Source organism: Apis cerana, linkage group LG12 (assembly GCF_029169275.1).
Source record: "Apis cerana isolate GH-2021 linkage group LG12, AcerK_1.0, whole genome shotgun sequence".
Lineage (NCBI taxonomy): Eukaryota > Metazoa > Arthropoda > Insecta > Hymenoptera > Apidae > Apis > Apis cerana.
In genome coordinates this window covers 9,572,954-9,592,213 of record NC_083863.1, presented here as the reverse complement: position 1 = coordinate 9,592,213, position 19,260 = coordinate 9,572,954, and the positions used below count along the sequence as shown (strand labels likewise).

At 44.7% G+C, this 19,260-nt stretch overlaps 1 protein-coding gene and 1 long non-coding RNA gene across 6 annotated transcripts in view; one reads left to right on the top strand and one right to left on the bottom strand.

Moving 5' to 3' along the window:
• The window catches only part of LOC107998379 (Krueppel-like factor 3), a 237,423-nt gene that overhangs the window by 126,825 nt on the left and 91,338 nt on the right, over positions 1 to 19,260 (top strand). The gene's annotated exons all lie outside the window — the stretch shown is intronic.
• The window catches only part of LOC114577616 (uncharacterized), a 118,310-nt gene continuing 101,666 nt past the window's right edge, over positions 2,617 to 19,260 (bottom strand). Inside the window, exons 5-6 of the long non-coding RNA XR_003697811.2 lie at positions 5,249 to 5,783; positions 2,617 to 5,138 (exon numbers count right to left, since the gene is read on the bottom strand). This is a non-coding gene — a long non-coding RNA (uncharacterized LOC114577616). The remainder of the gene's footprint in view (positions 5,139 to 5,248; positions 5,784 to 19,260) is intronic.

Sequence of the window (19,260 nt, the reverse complement as noted above, 5' to 3'; positions counted from 1 at the left end):
GCCCCGGACGGAGTACGAGCCCGTCCTTCTCTCTCTCTCCCTCCTCGCGTTGCCATTCCACGCGAAATGCCAAACGTAAACTGCAAACGGCCGAGGAGGCAGAAGGAGAAAGGAGGAGAAGAAGGATGCGCGAGTGGAGAGCACGCTTATATGCACAAGCTTAGTATTCCTCCTGCGTCAAATGTTAACTCGTGCCGCTAACTATGCGAACTCTCTTATTCGCTGCCTCGTGCTGCCTCTCCTCCTCCTCCATTTCCATAGCTTTTCCGTCCCGATATCATGGAAATCGAGGGACGGACCGTATCGTGAGTACGTGAATCGTTGGCTCGAGTATCGTTAGATGGGAGAGTGGAGGGGGATGCGATATCCTCGAACTCGAACTCGCCCCGTTCAGGGATTTACATGAGCGTGCACGAGCGAGAGACTCGGACGAGGGGGAAGGATGGAGCGAGGCGGCTGCTATGAAATTCAAAGGGGCGGCCGCTTTGTATTAACGTCGTGTAACAAGTGTCACCTGTCGGTCGCGCGTCCACGAGCGGCGGTGACGAGACGGCCGCTCTGCTCGCTTTTTAGACACGCGTCGCGGAACGCCAACTTCGTTTCGCCTCGTGGTGAGTAATAATAATCGGAGTCGTCGCGCTTTTCGCGCGTTACGTTCCTCTTCTCTTTGTTATTCCAGTCGGTTTTGTCTCTTTTGCGCAGTTGGGCGTTTCAGAGTTTTATGGAATCGTTGGGATTATTCTTCGCGGTTTCTCCCTTTATCTTTTTCCTCGTTTCGGTGAATTTGGGAGGTGAAAGGAAAGAAAGGGGGCGGGAGGATGGCTGATTCGTACGGTCCTCTACTACTTACCGAATACTCCTGCTGCTTGTCGGTTGGAGAAAGTAGTAACGAACAGCCAGGCATAGTAGTAGCCAGACACAGCAGAAATGGGTATATGCTATGTTATTTATGTTATGTATTCGATGTATGTATTTTATGTATATATATATATATTTTTGAAATTTTTTACATTTTGAAAGAATTATATATATATATATATATATATGTATACGAGTTGGTTCATAACTTTGTTGCTTGAAATATCACGCTTGTTTTTGGTGATATTAAAAAATGTTTTACAGAAAAGTTGAATGATTCTGAGTAGGGCGTAATATGGGGTGTTATTATTTCTTTCTTAAAAGAGAGAGGTGCAATTTTTGTTTTTTAATGATATTATATATTTTCTGTTATATCATTAGATGCAGAGTATTACTCTCTATAAAAACTATTACATCACTTATAAAAAATAACCATTACTTTAAAAAATGATTAAATATCTTTCCATTTAATTATTTTTCGATTCAAGTGATTAATACGTTCTTAAAGAGAATGCAAAACTACATCGAATAATGCATTAAAAAACATATAATTTCATATAAAAAAATTAAATCGATATTCATAAATCCTTTACGCGTCCATATAAGATACACTTAATAGCATCAGAACATGCTCCCCTCGAGATCATTCAACTTTTATCTAAAATATTTTTTAATGTTGCTAAAAAGAATGGGATATTTGTATTATAATAAAGTTAGATGTTCCACACTGTATATTTCTCATTAGAAATAAGTAAACTGTTAAAAAAATGTTATATATAAAAAAAAAATTGCTGCCTCACGAGGTAAGTACGGAAAAGGTAAGTATATCAGGTAAGTATGTTATAATTCCAGGAATTTGACGTCATTTCCAAGAATTGGCAAAATTCCTGGAAAAATTTCTCGAGCGACCTCCTATCGACTCATGTTCTCCTAATACAAAGTCGAAAAATTGGCCAAAAATTTTTTTCCTTCGAGAATTTCGACAATTCCAGGAATTTGACGTCATTTCCTAGAATTTTAGAAATTCCAAGAATTTGACGTCATTTCCAAGAATTGGCAAAATTCCTGGAAAAATTTCTCGAGCGACCTCCTATCGACTCATGTTCTCCTAATACAAAGTCGAAAAATTGGCCAAAAATTTTTTTCCTTCGAGAATTTCGATAATTCCAGGAATTTGACGTCATTTCCTAGAATTTTAGAAATTCCAAGAATTTGACGTCATTTCCAAGAATTGGCAAAATTCCAGGAAAAATTTCTCGAGCGACCTCCTATCGACTCATGTTCTCCTAATACAAAGTCGAAAAATTGGCCAAAAATTTTTTTCCTTCGAGAATTTCGATAATTCCAGGAATTTGACGTCATTTCCTAGAATTTTAGGAATTCCAAGAATTTAACATCTTTTCTAAGAATTGTCGAAATCCTTTGATAAAATATTAATTTTATATGAAATTCTATACAAAATTTTTTTGGAATGATATACTTACCTTCTATACTTACCTTTTATACTTACCTCTTTAATACTTACCTTTTTTAGACATCTCACGTTCAGAATAACATTTTTTAAACATTTTACTTAATACTAATTATAGAACGTGACATACGTACCTTGTTTTATACTTACTGTTTGGTATAACTCAATCCTTTAAGGCTATATATTTTCAATGTACTGAAAAAAATACAAAAATAAATTATATAAAAAAGTATGTAGAATATGTAATGAAGCTAATTTATAACATAAAAATACATACAAGACACATATATAAATCTTCATTCTTTTTTTTATTATTCCTCTTTACACTGTGATACGATTTCCATTCAAATAATTCTTATATTGTAGTTTAATCTATACATTTTATACTCTTTCTCGTGTTATTGATTTTTAAATGAATAAATTTTGTTGATAAGTTAGGTGACTATCATAAAATTTTGATCACTGCCATCTCGCGTTTGGATCACCGAAGCTTCGATTTGTTACTAGCATAACAGAATATGCGAGGAGGTATGCGAACTCAAAGATAAAGAAAGCAACATTGTGCGAGAAGAACAGAAAGCATCTCTGACTACATCGAGGACGCCATATTGAAAAATTATTAATTATTCGTATGCATTTATTAATTATTTCTATGCAAAACTTTAGCACTTTTAAATTATCATTATCTTGAAAATGCTGAAATTTTGCGTAGAAAACGAATAATTAATGAATTTTCAATACGATGTTTTTAAAATATTAAATATAAGTATTAATCATTAATAATTAATTAATTAAGACGAATTTCACGTTAAAATTGATACGAGAAACTTGCCTGAAACCCTAACTATAAAATGCGATCTTGAAAGTATCGAAATTTTGCGTAAGAAATAAATAAATAATAAATTTTCAATATGGCGTCCTTAATTTATCAGAATCACGCATTAATCGTTAATAATTAACCAATTAATTAAGAATTTCGTGTTAAAATTGATACTAGAAACTTGTTGGAAATTCTAACTTTAAATTGTGATCTTGAAAGTGTCAATATTTTCCATAGAAAGCGTATAATTTTCCATAAAATGGCGGAAAAACTCTCTATCCTTCTCGCACAATATTGCTTTCCTTGTCTTTGAGTTCGCATACCTCCTTGCATATTCTGCTACGCTAGTAACAAGTCGGAGCTTCGGCGATCCAAACGCGAGATGGCGCTGATTAAAATTTTCTAAAATCGTTACCTAATTTATCGGCTCTCTTTAAATTTGCTTATTTAAAAATTTATAAAATTTATAAAATCGAAAAGAGGGAACACAGTAGGATTTGTATAACGAATTTGACGAATTTTTGTTTGAAAAATAAAAGAACCTATATACAAATATTCTGACATAAAAGTATAAGAGAAGAATTCGTTGAAAGAAGTACAAAACTTTCAAATTCACAAACGTTAATTACATATCCTTAAAGATTAAACGCACATCAATTTAACGTTATAACCAAAAAATTACAAATAAAACTAAAACTGCGTAACATCAAATTATCAAAATACTCTTACGACATATATGTATCCTGCAATCGTTCCAAGATTAAGTAATGGCGGGAAAGAATTAGGAGCGTTTCCCCTTCTTCTAATTATCGTCTCATATCCCCGAGCAGAAACCTCCCAACGCGCGAAACCGCGGCAGAAACGGAGGGGGGGATCGCGGCCGGAGTTGTGCGACGTTTATCATCGAGACAGGACAGTGGAGAATCGCTATCTAGATAGGGGAAAAAAAGCGCGGCAGCAACTCGGGTTGCACGTAACAGCACGCGCTATTTGTCACCCGGCGTTGCCTATCTGCGGCTCGTATCTGTTATCGCGGTGCCGCGGATAGGGCTACTTTGGCCCGATGCCGGCCAGATCTTATCGGCGGGCTCCTTCCGTTCTAAGTTCGAGTTATCCTTCCTGGAATAAATTCAATGGCCAATGGTTATCGCGCCGACAAAGTAAACGCTGCGCCGCGTCGCCTTTGCGTCGCGATGGGATTCGCCTTCCGGCTTTGTCCCGTATCGAGAAAAATTCTCCAACTTTCCAACTTTATCGGACGAAAATTAGCTCGACTCGAAATTTAAACGTATACAATTTTCTACAGTATTTCTCACTATTCGCTTGCTTTCATCGATCCTGTTGAAAAATTCTCGAGAGAGTTACCAAAACCAATTCGTTCCCTTCCAATTTACGATGGATAAATAAAAATCGTACAACGATATGAAATACGTAGATTAATGCGCTGATAAATAATTTATCGGATTTCGCTCGGAACTGCGTATTCGGAATTGACGATCGTTGGAGAGAGACGCACACGTGGCTGAAATGCCATTTGATAGATTATCGAGAAGTTGGATCGCGTTCTGGATCCAACGGGGGGAGGGCCTGGCGCGAATCAGACGGAGGAAAACGCGCTCTTGCCCATAGACGGCGACGCGAAACCGTTCCCCCTCGGTAGAGCTCGGGTTCGGTATGAAATTTCGTTTCGTTTCCTCGCCAGGCTCCAATTATGCATACGAGCCGATTGATTTCACAATCGCGGCAATGAAACTCTCTAACGACAACCGGCTGTCAAATATGTTGGACGTGCAGGGTCGTAAAATTCGACCGCGTCGGTTTTCAAACGCGCTGCTTACGTGGCTTATACCGATAACGAGCGTAGCTTATATGGAGCATGCGGGATCTTTTATGGTTTGCGTTTGATGAAATTTTCTTAGTTGGCCCGTAATTTTAATGCGAATTGCCCGATAATAGATCGGCTTCGCTTGAAAGGCGTTTTCGAAATACCTGTAAATGTAACGAACAATAAAGTTAACAGGACGTGACGTACAACATATATATATATTTTTTAATCGATCGAAAATAAAAACGTAAATTTAAATAATTTCACTCTTCACCTGTCCAATCAACAGTTTCCACATTTAATCTTCTCAATTTTCGAACCCAGTTCGCGAACTCCCTCGCGATTTAATCCATCGTTTCCCCTTCGTTTCTCTCCGAACGACGTGAGAGCGAGGCTCGCGAGATAGAGATCTCGAGAGTCGGGGCGATTTTTATCGAATCCTCCCCGTAATGAGATCCAATCTGCGATCAAGGTGTCGAGAAGTAAGCGACGAAAGGATCGATATCCATCGTCCTCGGGCGTCCAAGACGCGGACGTCGTCGTCGTCGTCGTTCCTCTCCCCTTTGGACGATGGTAGGTTTGAGGAAAAGCAGCTCGAATGCGGGAAGAAACACGGAAGACGATAACCGCAGATATGGCGCATCGCCGGTGAAAGGTCGTCGACGACTCCAACGGGTTTAACGTCAATTACAATTGATATAGCGCAGTGTGCTCCCCTCTTCGTCCTACTTCTACCACCTTCTCGCCTCCTTCGTATCCAACATTTTCTTTTCCGCTGCTTTTTCGCTTGTCGAGATTACTTTCTTTCCCTATAAACGTATAGACAATTAATTACGACGAGCACCGTTAACGCACGCACGAGTTGGTGAAGTATTCGTGGAGTTCAAGGAGAACGAATGGACGTTTGTCACGAATCACCGACGAATTATTCCCTTTTCGTGCTCGATGGTGGTATTTTCTTTCGTACTTTTCGTTTGATTAACCTGGAAAAAGTAGTAGCGCGCGAGATATGTAATTTAACGTTTTATTAAAATATATCCGTAATTCTTGGTCTCGATGTTACAAATAATTGCGTTACGTATAAGTACGTTTAACGACGCAGCGTTTTACGAAGGGAGCCTCGGTTGAAGAAGAATAAGAATTAAATAAGATTACGCTTCTTCGAGTCCACGCGTAATAACAACGTGGTAATCCATTTCCGTATTTCTGTGACTGTAATAACATCGTCCCCTTTAACGTAACCTCCCCTACCCTCGGATCCGACCGATTATTCCAAAGCATTACTCCCAGAGCGAAGCAAAGTTTTGTTCGAGAAAACGGGAATCGGAACGCGTGACGTTCACGCGGTGCACGCGCAACGCAAGGGTTTCCACCGCATTAGCCACGGTGTTGGAAAGAAGAAACGGTTGACGCCGCGTGGCGCCCCATGCATCATATTCTTGCGTCGATAACTCGCCACGGCGTTTGCGCCGCGGTGCCACGCAAGAAGAGCATTTCGCTACCGGCGTCCTACCCTGCAAGAAAACTTGATTAATAACGGAATAATAACACCCCACTCTTCTTTCCTACCTCTAATTCGTTTCATAAAACGATCTTGCCGGTGTCTAATTGTTCTTCACCCTTTCCAATCGAAATCAATCGAGCCTCTCTTTCTCGAGGATCGATCGATGTTCTTCTGCGTCGAAAAAAAAGAAAAGAAAGATACATTTTCGGGGAAATCTTTAACAAATTGGTTCGATTTTTATACTCGCCGAGATAAGTTAAACGAATAAAGTTCGCGTCGTTTCTTGTTAAATCCGAGAAAAGAGAAGAAAAAAGAAAAATCCGGAGAATTTACTATCATCCCCAGGAAGTGGCAGAGAGAGAGAGAGAGAGAAAAGCAATTACCACCAAAGACGCATAAATACCGGACGCGAAATTAAATGGCGAGAAACAATGGTCGGGTAACAAGAGTTTTCTCTCTGTATATACCATACCGGCATGTTGGTCCCCTCGCCACTGATTTATCGGCGTTTTTCCCTCGAGGAACGATTCCCTAACCGTGTCCGTATTAAGCATGCTCGTTAAAGATGGCAAATCCGTGACGCATTCGAGCCGAGCACCGTGCCGCAACGCAATTTCACGAGCTCGGTTTGCTCATTAGCGATGCATTTAATTCGAGTACGATCGTAAAATCGTCGAAATACCTCGAGTTCCAGTCTATGGCGCGTTTGATCCCTCCTTTGCCCGGTTCTCACCAGGTGTGTGCGCCAGCTGAGATTTTTATTCGATGAAACACCTCCGGTTTCAATGGACGGTGTGCACTATTATTTTAACCAGGGTCGGCCGGGGTTAAGTGGGAATTATTTTATTGCCAATACAGCGAGTCGTTCCTTCGAGAAAATAGTAGAGTTGATGGTGATTGAACGTATAAATCGATTTTCTTCGACTTTACTTGGAATATTTCCGGATGGATAATTTCCTTGCGTCGGACGTTCCAATGAATTATATTTTCTCCAACGATCCCTTTTACTTTTTTTCACCACCGAACAAGATGAGAGTTTCTCTCTCTCTCTCTCTCTCTCTCTTTCTTCTGTTCTTTTTTTACTTCTATGTAAACACGATGAAGCATCATAAAGCATCGAATCAAGGATTCGACGGAAATACAAGTCGGAGAAGAGAGACGTTATCAAGTTGCAGGGACAATTGCGTGTACAATTTCTTCTCGCGGACGAGGCCTGGATATCAGGCAGGTGGATATATCCTCCGCGTTTTCTTCGCTGTTACAATAATTGGCAAACACAGACGGCAGTTTGTACGAGCGTTTGTTCTTGTCTCCGAGTATTTCTCTCCGGATACACGCTAAATGGTTATGCTAAACGTTCCCCTCTCCCCTCTTGCCCCTCCCCTAATAATCACCGATCGTTCTTCTCCGTTTTAGCCGTCATTGTGGTCCAAAGATTACGATACACGAAAGATGAAAGTTTCACGAGAAAGCAGCAAGAAAATTGGAGTGATCGTACACTCGATCCTTCCTCTAAATATTTCAAAATTGGAAGGAAAGAATATTGGAACACGCAGACGAGTAAATCAGTATTTTATTCTTATTCCATTTCAAATTCACACAGAATTCTAAACTCAAAGATCCACCCTTTTCACTCTATCAATATTTCCTACAACACCGAGAGAAAATTGAAACGCACTCACATTTTTCCCCCATCCCAAACACACCTTCCAAACACCCACACTCAACGATATCCCTTTACCACTACTACTTTACCGCTCAACCGTGTTCCAGAAAATAGATAGAAAATTATAGAATAAACCCACTCCTTTTCTCAAAAAAAAAATCCCTTCTTCCCCCGGAATTCTAAATATCCACGCAACTCCAACACCCATCGACCCCTCCCTTCCCCCTCCACCCGCGTGTCGAGCTTCCAGAACACAGACTCCAGCCATACATATGTAAATCCGCGAGCGATGGTATCGGCCGCGACATCAGCGGATATTATACCGAAAGGAAGATGGCGGCCGGTTTATCGAACACCGGTATCCTCGCGCTGCAGCAGGCATCGAAATCCACGCGAAGGTCGTGAAGGAAGGAAGGAATAAAAGAAAGGAGCCCCTCCCTCCCTCTCTCACAGAAAGAAGAAGAAGAAGAAGCACAAGGTTGGGTTAACGGGACGACGTACACTACTCGCGCGCGGGGGAGTGTGACTGGCTGCGCGGTTCCCGACATTTATCGGGAAACGACGAGGTCTTGGATCAGGAAGTTGCCCAGGTGGAATGTCAGCGTTCTGTCCCTACGATTATGTCGCGGCCGAGGTGAATCCTTATCCGGGCGAGGATCGTCGGTCGTCGAGGTTAAGCCTATAGCTGGAAACGGCGGGAGGAGGGGGAGGAGGAGGATGGGGGAGAGAGAGAGAGACGGTGAAAGGGGAGAACGGGTAGAGATTACGCGTAGAGATACGCCTAGACGGCGAAATTCAAATGAGCCGCGAGGGACTAAATCGAAGAAGAGGCTCGGCCGGTGGATCGGTTACACCGCATTTGGTATCTGATCCTGGAAACTGGAACCGTACGGGACGTCACAGAAACGGTGCTGTAACTCGGCGCGTAACGCGCGTGCCCCCCTCCGCCTCCTCCTTGGGGTTACAATAGTCATCCCCCTCGATCGTTATCGCAATTAAAACCGGTTCGCCTCGCGCACCAATGCGTGTAACTCGGCGGAGAGGGATCGCACACACCTGGGATTTTTTTACATTTTTCCTCCCGTTCCTTTCTTCAGTTTTTTTTTCTTCTTCTTCAGCATCGCGTTAAATACGAACGAGAGGAGGATTCTTGTTATCATATTGGAATTTATCCTACGATGCTCCTCCTTTCTTCGAACCTATTTGTCCAGCTGGATGTACTGAAAATCCTGGGAACTGTCTTCTTCTATTCTCAGAAATTTGCTCGAAAGCAAAGGAGGAGAGGGGACGAAAAGAGAGATCGTGGAACAAACCGATCGCGCGATTATTCCCCGATTGAAACGTTAACCCTTAATTACAACGATGGACTTTCCGTTCTGCATAACGGTACGCCGGACGCGCAAATAAGCACGTTTAATTGCTTCTTAATTATAATCATCAATCGCGCTCGCTCACGTGCATCGTGGTGGTGGTGGTGGTGTGCCCTTATCCTCGGCGCAGACTTTATAATCGTCTCGTTGGATCGTTGGCCAACTCGTATCCTAGGTGGGCGTGCGTCTTGTCACTATGAAAGTTATTAAGCGCGCGAGAAACTTTTTTCTTCTTCCTTCCTTCCTTTCTTCCGTTTCTTTCCAATTTCTCTTTCGAGCCCATGGAACGTTCGCATGGACGAAGAGAGATTGCGCGCGGCTGGGCTTGGGAGAGAGCTGTTCGTTGCCGTTCATTAATTAACGAGTCGACGAAGGGGATGGAAAATTTACATCGACGTTGGGAAATGGAAGCGCTCGGTGGTCTGTCTGTCCGACGTTCGATGCGATATGCCGTGTAATTGACTGCCGTGACGAGGGGATGAGATGTATTTTTTTCTCCTTCTTCTTCTTCTTCTTTTGGAGAGCGAGTATATAATGTTTCTCATGGATCGATGAACGTACGACGAGTTGGAAAAATTAACGCCAATTAAAATTTGATGTAATCGGTGTAAAAATTATCTCGAATCGATGGGAGGGAAGGATTATCTGTCGCCACTTGTTAGATCGATGAAACGACGTATTGGAAAAATCGTGGAATTAGCGCCGATTAAAATTTCAGAATTTATCTCGAATCGAACGAGACGAAAGGATTTACGAGCATCTGTCGACACTTGTTAGATCGATGAACCGACGAGTTGGGAAATTTAGAATCTATGTGAAAAAAAAAAAAATGATCGAGTCAACGTGAAATCAATCAGAGACAAAGAGAGATTACCGAGCACGTCTGTCGGCGCACGTTTACCGAGTTGTCGATTAATCGGTCGTTAGCATCGCGGAGAGATACAGAAGGGTCGTAAATCAAAGGACGACGTGGGCATCTCGCGTTATCGTTACACGAGAAAGAGAGAAAGAGAAAGAAAGAGAGAGAGAGGTCAAGGGGATCGTGGACGAAGTATCCGTGTCATCCCTTCGGTATTGGTATTTAGACAACTGTTGCCGCGGCATAACACGCGAGCACGCGATCTGTATACGCCCGATTTCACGCGGCGATTTCAGGATAATGCCTCTTCTCATTAAGAGATTGAGAAATATTGGAACTCGTGATTAACTCGGGGCCCTCTTTAAAAGCGATAACCGACCGACTTTCAGCTTGCCGACCCCCGATAAAATATATCCTCTACCCGGCAAGGGTTATTATTTAGAAGTAGGATGTGTGGAAGAGTGCGAGAGAGTTCGCGAATTTGACGGATCGCGAGTACGATTCGGTTTACCCGCGTTATTAATCGACGCGATATTATTTCGAAAGCGCGGTCGCATCGAGATATCCGACCCGAAAGAATTTCATCTCGCGTATGGGAAATTTATTTAAGAATCTAAGATAAATAATCTCTACCGAGTGTAATTGTTTTTTTAGAAGATTGATTCGGTGGAAAAAGAAGAGGAAGAAATAAGAGAAATGCCACGCCGTGTATCTCTCTCTCTTTCTCTCTACGATATATTCCTAACGAAGCCACGAGCATCGAGCATCCCCATTATTAGACGTTCTTCTTGCGGTCGCCACGGTGATCCACGGTAAAACAGTGTAACTCATTATCATCGTACATGTTTCTTTCGCAGCGCGTCATCTCTTCGTTTTAACGGAAAGAAGCGTTTTACCAAATCCGTTTTATCCACGAGCTAAGTGAACGACGGTGCTTCGAATTAAAAATCCCGTCTCGCTCGCCTTACTTATACGCCTCCCCCTGCTAAAAACTCGGATCGTGAGCTGACTCCCCGCGAGAGAGGAGTCGTCGTTATCCGCCGCGTCGTGGAACAACCACCTAAAACCACCGAGAGAGAGAGAAAAGAGAGAAGAGGGAGAGAGAGAGAGAGAGAGAGGCTGCCGGTGGTCTGCGCGCATCCACGGCAAAACCGCGTGATCCTCGTATAGAAAACGTTGGCAAGAAGTGGAAACGTTAACGAGCGCGGCGAGGAGCTTAGCCTCGGGATTATTTCCATGTAGCCACCGCTTGATTACTTGGCACGCCGGTATCGGGCGATACGGGATTGGCGGGGATCCAATCGGCGAATGGTGGCACGTGGAGAGGTCTTTCCGATCCTTGGATTTACCTGGCAGGTGGTGGAGCGGCGCGACCCCTCCACTTACTCACCCACCCGTATAACCATCGCCTCTTTCGAGTAGCCTCTTCCCTCTCCCCTCCGCCCCGCCGAAATCACCGCAAGGAAAAATACGAGGCGAGGCGAGGCGAGACAGAGAGGAAAGAAGCGATGCGGATAAGGAGAGAGGGCGAGGGAGAGAGAGAGAGAGAGTAGGATTCCTTGGAAGTCGAGGAGGAGACCCCTCCACGCCACCCCCACTCGAGACGAGAGAGAGGCTATTTTACCGCTAGTCCAAGGCAAGATAGGATGACCTACTTCGCCAGGCTCCTCCTAAGTAGGGGGGCATCCAGTGCACCGTTGATTTCTAATCGGAAAAGTCGCGGCGAACCGCGGCGGACGGCCGGCCAATCCGCGCGGGCCCGCGCTCCTCTTGCATCGGCGGTGTCCGCGGGAAAAAAAAGGATCGCCGACCAATGGGATGGGATACGATGGTTTCGCCCGATGCCCGCTTCCGCGGCATTTGCATACGCGCCCGCGCCTCTTATCCGCCTTGCAGAACGTCCAACGACACCAGCCTCGATCGTCCTCGATCGTCCATTCGAGGATTTGTGAGGAGTCGTGTCGGGTCGCTTCGTTTCTTTTTCTTCTTCTTTTATCCTTGGTCCGCTCGAAATTCGGTTTCGCGCGGAATGGATTCGATCGGAGGATATATCCGGTTCGTTTACGCTCGTACGAGAGCGTAATTGAAATCTAATTACCCCTGGCGAGATTCGATTATTTATCGAACACGACCGGCCTTCTCTCTTCGAGAGAAAGAACCTCGATCCGGTTGCTCCCGGTGTAATAATTCGTGATTGCTCGTGGATTATTATTATTGCTCCATTACTTTGCTCACGTTTAATTTCAAGAACTTGTTTTCTCCTGTTCTTTTCTCTTTTTTCTCCTCCTAACACGCGGAGTAAAAAAGACGAGATAAATACGATAAAAGCGCCGGACGATTCAATCGCAATGAATTAACCGTGTCCGTGATTCCATTCTTTCTTCCCGAGGACTCGAGAAGCATGTACGCCGGGGTAACAATTAAGAGATCGTCTGGTCCGGCTAGATCTCCTAGATAGGCTCGTGGGAAACGGTGCAAGCGGTGCTCGAACCGTTGTACGTCGTTAAAGACGCGTCATTAAGGTTAAACGCTCTGGAGAACAGGCGGCCGGCCAATGTCCATCGTTTGCACCGTTGCGCCCCAAGCGGCCGTGCGGTGAATCCATATATTTCAAGCAAATAACGAATTAACGGCGGGACCGACCCGTGCCGTTTGCCACCTCTTCGAGAACACGGATATTTAGGATCCGACTCGATACTTTTTTCTCTCCCTCTCTCTTCCTCTTCTATCTAGTTTCCTATTTAGCTCGAGGAGCGAACGTGTTATTACGCGAGAGACGGGAAGGAAAGAGAGAGATTTCGAGGTAAAGAAATGATTCGTCACGAAGATAATCAAGTTTGACGGATTACGAAGGTTGGAGCATTCCATCGGGGTCGGATCGAGCGACGTCCGTCCGTTGTCGTTCCTGTCAAACGAACGAGGAGGGCGACTCGACTCTTCCTCATCCGACGATCGAGTCACTCGCATTCTTCCTCCCCGCCGCTTGGATCAACAACAGCAATCAAACTTGTATCTTGGATTTCTTGATTCCCCGTAGAATATTTCTTCCGTCCATAGAACAGACCGATAAACCACGTAGTCAGAATCCTGCCAAAAAGGCCAGGAAGCAAGAAGCTTCCACCTTTTCCTCTCTCTCGTCCTCTTCGGAATTCTGTTCGGAGGATCGCGATGCCGGGAAGGCGAGACGAGGAGGAGAAGACGCATCGTCAAAGAGAGGGAAAGAGAGAGAGAAAACGGAGAATTGCGGCAACGTGGTCCGTCGCGGATAAAACAATAGTTGTAAGCTCCTGTCAGTCCGGCCAAAGGGAAGAGGGAGGAGGAGGACGAAGGTGAAGGAGGAAGGGGAGCACAGACTGGCCGACCGGTTGTGGGAGGAAACCGGCAAACTCATTCCCAGCCGTCGAGGACCTCGACATTTCCCGTCATGGTGTACCCCTGTCTATTCGTCCGAAACGTTTCGATCGCGAGAAAGAGAGGGAAGATTAATGCCTCGCGAGTCTGTCCCTCCCTCTCTCCATCTCTTTGTCGAGTATCTCGCATCCTCGTCCCGCCCTCGTTTCCTTTATTCTCTCCCTCCCTCCATCCTTCCTTCCCGCGCGGTTCGACAAATGATACACCGACCAACGATTGCGCGAGCAGTTGTCAGTTAAATTATTATTGCGTTTACTCGCCGCGACTACGCAATCAACCAGACGGAGACTTTGTAACACGATCGAAGCTGAGAAGCATCGTCGCCTCTCCGTAATTGCGCGCCGATCTTACGCGTTTCCACTTCGATTGATCGCACCACTCTGAGCCGAACGGCAGTTTTCCTCCCACGGGATGCTCCATATTTCTCCAATCAACGATAATAACAAAGGTTTTTCTACGGCGTTCAGATAATCGATGCTCGGATATGATTTCCGAGTTCGTTGGAGCGCGCGTAGGTGTCGACTCGATAAGAGAAATTCGCCAATGCGTTTGATCTTTCTCGGTGAACGGTGAATCGTGACACGATTTGGGCGTGGAGATCGAGACCGAGGTACAATGAGTTGAAGTTTTTGATACCGCGACGATAATTATTTAGTAAACTTTTTCCTCCTCTTTTTCTCCTTCTTCTTCTTTCTACTGATTAATCAGAAGAGAGTCGAGAAGATTGGATTATTTGGAAAACGAGCGTTCTACGGCTACCGACTTCGTTAATCTACGGAGAAGGAAAAAGCTCACTGTGGCGATGATTGTTCGAAGAAAAAGAGAATCGCCTCGATCACTCTCGAGAATTACTGTCGTACGGAAAATTAGCAAACCGTAATCTTGCTTTGATCACTGTCAGCGGTGCCCTGTGATGTTCCTCCGCCACGATTCTAACGAGGCTGGTATTATTACCACCTTGGAGAGGTGGCAAGATGATAACACGAAGATAAGAGGAGCGCGCACGATCAGGTATCATCGTGAATAGGACGGAGCAATCAGATATCATTAGCGTTTTTTTTCTTACTGGCCGCAACTCGAGAACGTTTTTCAAGGCTGGCGGAACGTTTTCCCACGTTCTGCAGGTGAACCGATTCCTTTCCTACAATTAATAATTTATCGTCCTTAATTCGTTACCGTAAACGAATAGGAGAGAAATCCAATTGTTGTTCAGCCTCTCTCGTCGATCCGACCTCGACAGCCTTAAGTTCGCTTTAAGTTGTTGCGAGATTCCGTCGTTTCAAACTTGGACTTAGACGAGAACAAAGCTTTTTCAAAGCTTCGATCGATGCAAAATCGTTGAAAAATCCAGTAAAATCCTGTTGCTTCTTCACCGCAGTGGAATCGAAGGGAAAAGGTCGATCATCGTGCTCTCTGATCGTAAAGATGACCGGTTTAATAACACGTCACCTGCGTGGAGATTAACTGTGACTATCTTCCTCCAAGCGTTCCGCTTACGATTCGATAGATATCTCGGTCGGTAACTGGATGGCGTTTGACGAAACTCAATTAACCACGCGGTATCGTTTTCGCGATTACAAGGACACGTCATGCACGCGCGAATAAATAAATTTACTTACACGAGAAGATGAGATCTGAGGCGAAGTTTCTTTTTTTTGCTCGTGTTCGACGACTGACTGCGTCTTTCCAATAGAGACATCTTTAGGGTGGGTTGACACCAGGAAATGCATATATCATTCAAGAGCCGAGTTAAAAGTGTCTCTCAAACCGGTTGACGTTAACATGGCCGCGTCGCTTTGGAAATCTGACGGGTGAATATTAAGTCTGGAAAAGAAGGGAGGGAGGGGGCGGGGGGAAAATAGAACTCGCATCCTTTATTCTCGCGGGCAAGGAGCAAGTAGAAATATCCCCCTGGATGTTCCGTTTCTTCGAAATTAGTCGATTAGTTAGTTGTAACGTAGAAATGGCCTAACGCTGCCTCTCTTCGCGCTAATGGACTTAATAACTCGTCGATATAAATTATTCTTTTGATACGCTCGCAGCTGGATTAACAAATGAATTTATCATCGTAATTGAATTCGAATTACCCTTCGAGGGGGTAATTTGAGAAGAAAAGAAGAAGAAAAAAAAGGAACGAAGAATATTATACACGCTACGAATAATTATAGAACGTATTTGTACTTCACCCATCTTTCCAGGGATATCTAAGTGTTCTATAATTAGACCGTTTTATCTATAATAATCCCCCCTCCTTTTTTAAGAAAGAAACGAAGAAAGAAGCCTCGTCACTTTCGTCTCCGCGACGACGTCGTCGCCTCGTCTCGCGGCTCGACAACTGTGCAACGCCTAGCCTCTCTCGCGTAACGATTTATCAAATGAGATTCCGATGCCTGTACCCGGTCGCAGGGTATCGCGTTTAACGGCAATAAGGAGGAAATATCGCGGCGTTGAAACCAGTCACGAAACGATCCCTCGCGCGGAAAAGAAGAGGAAAAGAAGAAAAGAAGAGGAAAGGAAAGGAAAGAAAAAGGATAAAAATAACTAACGACGGCGAATCGAAGAGGGAACGAGCGAACGGCGACGACGACGAAAGCGTACATTAACTTGTAACGGCGCGTGGAAAAAGGGGGGAGAAGCGAAGAAGAAAGAACGTGGAACGTTACGTGCTGGCCCGCGGTAGACCCGACCGTTTTCTCTAATTCTCCATGATTGATGGCGATTGGGGGGAATTTTTCCGGCTGGCCGGCCGGCTTAGGAAGAGCGGAGTGGCAGGTGATTACCGATGGTAGGCAGGCTGGCAAGCGAAGCACGTGCGTGTCCACCTTTTATCGCCACCACCGCGTGTTGTATACACGTCGCGTACAGATGGTACAGACGTGCACACGTAACGAGTGACGATCGTTAGGGATGGAAAAGGGGTGGAAGGCGGATAAATGGACGGGTCGAAGAAGATAATGGGCCGATTGAGTCGTCCACGTTGAAACCGAACCAAGTTGAAGGAGAGAGAGAGAGAGAGAGGTTAGGGATAAAGTGTGGAGGGAAAAGGAAGGAGGAGAGTTGAGACGTCGTTTAAATTTCACGCGCCGAATTTCGAGCGATCGAAAGGGCAATCGTGGTTTACGATTCGAACGTATTTATTGGACGAAAGCGGTGAGAATATACGTACACTCGGTTTTATTTCGCCCGTTCGTGCACGAGAAATCGGTCTTAATTGCGTTGATATACGATTCGCTGTACAGGCATCGGTATTTCACCTCAGTCGTTAACGTTACGCAGTTATTTCCAATACGGGACCGTAAATTACTCTTAATCCGTCGTAGGAGGGTCCGGTTTCCTCGAACGAAAGAAAGTCGGGTCGCCGTATATTTATTTTCGGCCTTTTCCACCTGGTTTTTTGCGTGGAAATTTCTTAGTTCTTCCTCTTGATACGTAAATCACTTTCGACGATCCCCACTAACGATCTGGCCCCAGCTCGACACGCTGGGTCGGAAATCGATCCGGACAGAGGCGTGACCAGAGGCTTCGTGGACGATCGAAGGATCGCGTGCCGGCGTATCGCGAGGCTGAACACCAGTGGCTCGCTTAATCGTCCGGCGTTGAATCGCTGCGCTGCTCCGTTAATTGAGACTATCCATTAAAATGGTAATCCACGCTGCGTTCACGCCGCGCTTAATTAATGTCAACAGCGTTAAACGGACATCAACCGTCCACGGTCTCTCCATCGATCGGTCAAACGATATCGTGGAAAATAAATCGCCCGTTTTAAATCTCTCCCTTGATTCTCGAATCGAACAACGGTTAATCTCTGAAGCTTCGCTTCCACGATCAATTACGGAGCAAGGGAAAAGCGCGTTGGCCCGCGAAAACCAAAAAATACTACCGCTTTCTCCATCGATCGAATGATACGAACAACGAAGATAAACCGGTCGTTTTGATTCCGTCGTCATCGATACGAAAAAAAGAAACGATATCGACGAGAATAAATCGGCCGTTTTAATTCTCTCGTCGAAGGCTGAATGAATAGTTTAAAGCTTTACCGACCAATTACGGAGGGAAGGCAGGAAAAGCGTGTTTGGCCCGAAAGAGTCCCAGGAAGACGATTTCCATCGATACGAAGGAAAATAAATCGGCCGCTTTAATTCGACATCGTCCAAGGGTTAACGTTTCACTCCCACGGTCAATTACAATGAAGCGAGGAAGCGTGTTGGCCCGCGGGACCGAAGGATACCTCCTCGGCATCCTGGTAGCGACGACGAGTGCAATTGGCCATTAGATTTACGACGAGGCTCCCCGGCGAATAATTATTTATAACGGTTATTATTGTAAACGCGAGTCTGGTTATTACCGAGGAGGAATATCCGCTTCCGTGCGTAGCGGATAATTGTTGGAGCGCAACGCTGCTCGATAATTAAACCCGAAGGTTTGCTTATGACAATATGTATTTTCTATCTTAATTGACGTGATATACGACCCGTATTACATATATATATATATATATATACGCGCGTAGTCGTGGATCAGATTATTAATAAAAGTGGTGCGAGTGACACTTAGCTTCGTTACGATATCCATTCTTCTTTTTTTGTACGTATTTCAATGCGTATTCTTCCTTTGTTCCGTTCTTTTTTCTTTCTTCTTTTTTTTCTTTATCCATCCTCTCGCTTTCTTTTCGAACCGTCGATTGATGGGCAGAAGGAGGGAGAAAGGGTCGAGTAAGAGGCGCAATTACGCAATAACGCAAGCGCGGTTTTAATTACGACTGTCGCAATATATTATTCGATCGTTGGAGAATACTCGTCGCTAACGCGCTGGAACATTTCAATTGACGCTATTCATAAATCCTGATTCCTCTCCTCCCTCGGTTGAAGTCATCGCCGTTTCGTTGCGCGTTCGCGTTATTGATTTATTCGAGGAGGGAGGGGAAAAAAGGAATTAGCCGCGGTTAATTAAAATTTTCTTTGCATGCTCGTCACGCCAACGAATGAAAGGGAGGGAGAGAGGTACGAAGAGCGCGGAGATTGCAATCGATGGCTCCGATAACTTCATTCCCGATGAACACGCGCGATTACACGTCAAGCGAGAAGGCGAGGGATGACGAATATTGATGTGGTTTCATCGAGAACTGCGTCGAGTTTTGCGCAACGATTCCCGGATCGAGGAGCGTTACGACAGCGTTCCGTTCTCTCCGGGCGTAGCTTTAGGGAAATAAGCGTTCCGCGATTTATCCTGGCCGCAACAAAGTATTTCGCTTCGTTCGAGATCTGTCAGCTCTTCGCGCGATGAAGATACACGCAGTGAAAATTAATTTTTCAATGATTCGCGCGTAAAAAAGAAAGAGAGAGAAAGAGAGAAAAAACGAGTTGAAACGGTTCTGTGCGGAGTCGCAAGAAACTTGTACCTGCGCAAGGGGGAAACGAGTGGTCGTAATAATAATAGGGCGGAAAACGCAACGGGTTCCATCCAGAGACTCCTCTGG